Genomic DNA, 5,178 nt, shown 5'->3' on the forward strand with positions numbered 1-5,178 from the left:
TCTGATCAAGGAAAAACAATAATTGCTCATAGTTTGTTATGCCATTCAGATGCACATAGCTTGAGACTAAAGAAAGGCTAGGAAAGGAGCAAGGAGAGAAATGAATAAATATTCAAAATGAAAATGAATGTTTGATGATGTTTCTAATCATGCATAGATGCTTAAAACTTTATAATAAACCTTTCTAGAATTCTGATGTGTATATCTCTCATCATTTCAGTGATGGACACATGTGTGAATATTGCAAGCGCATCACACTGGTAAGAATGATCTCAAGCTTAGAGTATGTTCCTGTAAGGCAATCAATCACTGAGAATTGCAAATGAATGACAGTTCATTTTACTGGAAGCATAGATTTGCAATAATGGAAAAATTTAATTAAGAGGTACTCTACTCAACCAGGTTTGTGGGGAGTGAAGTGTTTTCAAGCTTTTGTGATAAGCACATCTTCATTTTTTAGTAATGATAAGAAATCTTGAGCAAACCCAAAGGTTACAGATTCTATATATTTGTAAATCAAGGTATAACATCAAATTCTATCAAATATTGCTTGAGTGACCTGAAAAATAAGGTCTTCCCTTTTGGAGCTATTCAACATTTTATAGACTATTGAGATAATTGACTCTTTGGGTTCTCAGTGGTGTATGTTAAGCAAGCTGCTGCAGAAATTGAATTTGTTTATATTTGCTATTTCTATCCTAGGTTTTAAATATCCCCAAAGATATTATAAATCGGTCCATGAAAATATATTGGACACCATTTGCTACTCCCCTTTCTCTATAGGGCAGACTGGTCTAATAATGTTAGTCTAAAGTCATCTTGCTTAAGCCTCCAAAGTGCTGGGACTACAGGTGTGCCCCACAACTCCAGGCTTTGAAGACCTTATTTTCAAAAACCAAAAACCAAATTATAATTAAATTTTCTATACATACAAGATATTTTCACAGGTCTCATTTTTCTTCCTTTTTATTTACAGTGCTCAAATTAATTGATTCAGTAAGCTAGGAGAAAGAAAATGTGAGCAGATGGTTCAGCACTAGATTTCTGAGACTAAGGATTTTTTTAAAGTTTCTTGGCAGATTAAGAGAATAACCACATGATCTAAATTTAGGCAAAATAATCTTAATACAAAAAGAAAACATGTTATTTGGGTGGGTATAAAATAATTTCAGACATATTATGATTAAGAATAATATCAAAATTTTTATACATGACAAAAATTAAGGTAACAAAAGCCATAAAATCATAAATAGATTGTGTGGTAAAAGCAAACGCTGCTGTCTGAAACCTTTCCTGGATTGACATATGAGTCTTGGACTGATACTTAGATTAGAGCATAAGAAATGATTTAATTTGAGCATAAACCTGCAAATGTAGAGCAAAAGAATTGAGTCAATAATACTTAGATTCTACTAAAAGCCAAAATACTTAATTTATTTTAATAAAGGGGTAGATATAGAGGCAAGAAATTATATACTATAGTCATAATTACCTCTGCCACTAATTATAAAGGCACATTCTGAGAATATGATTATTCTTGATCTAGGTGATCTTCTTTATTTGGCAAAGGTAGTGTGTGAGAATCTGCATGGTCCTTCTAACCAGGCATTTTCCCTCCATAAATAGGTCTGTCAGTCACCTAAGGTAACTTATTCTAGATTCTAGTATCTGATCAACCTCTTTATTTATGAACATAAATAGATAACAAAGGATGACACTTTGCTCTATTTAATATCTTTTTGTGGAAAAACAGATTTTTGTAGGGATTCACACAATTACAATGTCTTCAAATATTTTACTATCAGTCCTTGTCTGTGCTGTCAATTCTATGTGGAGAAAAGGTTATACGAAGAAAGAGGAAATATGTGTAATTGAGATACCTCAGGGAGAAAACAGTGCATTAACTCACGCTAGCTAAAAGCTAGAGACAAATAAGTTAGTGCTTCCTTCAGCAGTATTACTCCTTTCTTGCCATCTGCTATCAAATGAAAGCATTGAAGTCAAATACAACATACATAAGGAGTAAATGTACTAAGTGAGAAATCTCAGTTCTGTAAAAATTGGAAAGAATTTAACAGAAAGGATATTGAGATGAATGCATTTATAAGTATTCAACCAGTCCCTTCTTTATGTTAAGCTGTTACTTTTTTAAAAATGTGATCTTTGGGCCTTATTAGTTTGGAATTTAGAAAAGTATGGGTATATTATTTACTGTGAATTTTTTTCTTTTATATTTGATTTTTATACTATTGTTACATTTGTGTATTTATTGTTACGTCTATGTGTGTGAATGAGGCTAGTATGCTAGCATGTTATGGTGTGTATGAGGAGGTTAGAGAACACACGAGGGAAGTTGGTTTTCTTTCATAATCAGTTCAGGGGTAGAATTCTGGTCATATTTGGTGGCAAGGTCCTTTACACACTGTGCAGTTTTTAATGGCCCTGAGTTATATTTTCTAAAATATTTCCTTACTCATGCTCTTATGTACTTTCAGGACTTTTGCTATCTCATGTATATTGGTTTTGATTTTGCCTTTTATATTTATTGAGGAGTATGTGGCCCGATTAATTTGTTTATATTTCTAAAGCTAACTTGTGGTACATCTCATGTTATAAAGTCTTACATTCCTATATATCTATAGGTATTATCACTGTTAAAACTTTATAAGGTACAAATGTAACTTTGCTCGATTCTGGTGCCTATTCTTCCTTATTAATTTAATTAGTGTGTTTATGTAATGAAAAACAATCAAAGCATTAAATTAAATTAAATTGATTTCTCAGTGTTATTCAGACTGAATATTAGAGGTCATTATGAACATAAGCATGCTATTTTGAGGACATTTGTGAGTGTCATGTATTCATAATAACTTAGTGTTTTCAAGTAGACTTACAAAATAATAATGAACATTATTTCTTTATTAATTCATGTAGAATTTTAAGTGAATTCTGTACTTTTGGGAACTTATTAATAAGTTTTAAGAAAGGTGTAAATATACATATATACCTTTCATATATATATACATATATATAATCAATTGAAAATTAAAAACTTAATATAAAATTATGGACTATTTGGTTGTAAAATATAAATTTCACTGAATCTCTGTGTCTGTACACTCATTCTCCTATATAATATGTAAGCCAATTTTTCTAAGACAGAATTTAGTGTATCATATTTTATATCCTATAATGCTTAAAGCTTGCATTGCAAAAATGATAGTGTAGAAAGAAAGATATATTATTGTTTCAAGGAAAGATGAAAGAAAGTCGCAATCAACATCAAATAAATAAAAGTAAGTTTATGGGTCATAGAATGAGAACCCTTTCCTGACACATGAATATTGCCTAAAAAACAAGAAAGGAAGACAGCAGATGAGAGTTGGGAGAGGAGAGATGAAAGAAAAAACAAGAAAGAAAAACTCAATACAGAGAGTAAGAGACTGAGAGTAACTGGATTTGGATACTTTTTTTTCACTACGAATGACACTTTATTCAGCCATTTTCTTTACAACTGAAACTCTGGGAATTCAAAATTAACATCCTTGCCCGTGAGCTTCTTATACACACCAGAAAAAGTTTCCACCTTGTGCTCCACGTTGTTCTGCTGTGCTTTGTCTAAATGAACCTTTATGAGCTGGCTGCCGTCCAGTTTCACACGGATCCTCTTGCCCACAATCTCACTCGGGAAGACCAAGTCCTCAAGGATGGCGTTGTGCACTGCTGTGAGCATGCGGCTTCTGGGAGCTTCTGCTTATTTTTCGTACAGCTTTTTCGAGTTGGTTTGGGCAGAATCCTCCTCTGAGCAATGAAGACTACGTGTTTCCCGCTGAACTTTTTCTCCAATTCACGAACCAGCCGGACCTGGAATTTTTGGAAGGATTTCGGCTGAGGAACTGGTACAAAAATTATGATTGCTTTCCGGCCACCACCAACTTCAATTTCCTTGGCCGCGGTGATGTGCAGCTCCCGCAGTTGCGCCTTGAGATCCAAGTTCATCTCCACCTCAAGCAGCGGCCTGAGAGATGCCGGACTCGAACTCGTCCGGCTTCTCACCATTGGGCTTGCCCATCTTGGCGCTGGAGCTGAACATTGCTCGTCCTTACGGAGTGCCGGTTTGGAAAGAGGCCCAGCTCTCGCGAGAACAGCTCATATCTGGGTGGAGGCCGAAAAGAGGAGGGACGGCGGAAATGGATAGGCGGAACCGGAAGCTACCCTGAGAAGGGTGTCTGCCTAGCCTGTGCCTGGAAATTTCTCCAGAGGACCCGTGTTTTGGGATCACTCGTTCCCTCGGGGAATCGGCATTTGGTTCCATTTGGAAAGGTCTCTGGATTTGGATACTTTTATAGAAAACAGAGAGACATCTAAGGAGTGGGGATTACAAGAAATTTATGATGGGTTTATTACACATGTAGCAAAGGGAAGTGTGAAGTTAAAATGTTTATAACCTATCTCTATGTTCAGTCTTGCAACAAACATGAATCTTCACATTGTTCCATACCTAGAGCGTTATTGTTTTTTTTTTCATAGTAACAAAGACAACTAGTAGTTTACATTGGTACATCTGAAAATAATAAATGATTTTAAACAGAAGAGTAAACCATTTTTAAATGGAGTCTTCAGTCCTATTTATTGGTCAGAGCTATGATCTGGTGAAATCATATATTTGTCATGTGGAATAAAATTCTACAGAAATCGCTGGGTGGTGGCGGCACACACCTTTAATCCTAGTACTCAAGAGGCAGAGGCAGGTAGACCACTATGAATTTGGTCTACAAAGTGAGTTTCAGGTCAGCCAGTACTGTTACACAGAGAAATCCTGTCTTGAAAAACAAAAACAAAAACAAATTTAAAAAATTAAATTTTTTTTTCTCCCACGCATGCCACAAGAGGGCGCAGGAGTTTGGGACAGATAAACAAACACCGCTCCCATACAGCTGGGAATTGAACTCGGGACCTCTGGACTTGCAGGTACTCAGATTAGCCGCTGAGCCACTGCAGGAAATTTGGGATCAACCTAGCCCAGGATCCAGCAATACCACTCTTGGGAATATACCCAAGAGATGCCCTATCATATTACGAAAACATTTGTTCAACTATGTTCATAGAAGCATTATTTGTAATAGCCAGAACCTGGAAACAACCTAGATGCTCTTCAATGGAAGAATGAATAAAGTG

General features: G+C 35.4%; 1 pseudogene; it reads right to left on the reverse strand.

The window, feature by feature from the left end:
• Positions 1-3,478: 3,478 nt before the first annotated feature.
• Positions 3,479-4,093, reverse strand: LOC119817454 (annotated as a pseudogene).
• Positions 4,094-5,178: the final 1,085 nt, after the last annotated feature.

Source organism: Arvicola amphibius, chromosome 6, assembly GCF_903992535.2.
Source record: "Arvicola amphibius chromosome 6, mArvAmp1.2, whole genome shotgun sequence".
In the NCBI taxonomy this organism is placed as follows: domain Eukaryota; kingdom Metazoa; phylum Chordata; class Mammalia; order Rodentia; family Cricetidae; genus Arvicola; species Arvicola amphibius.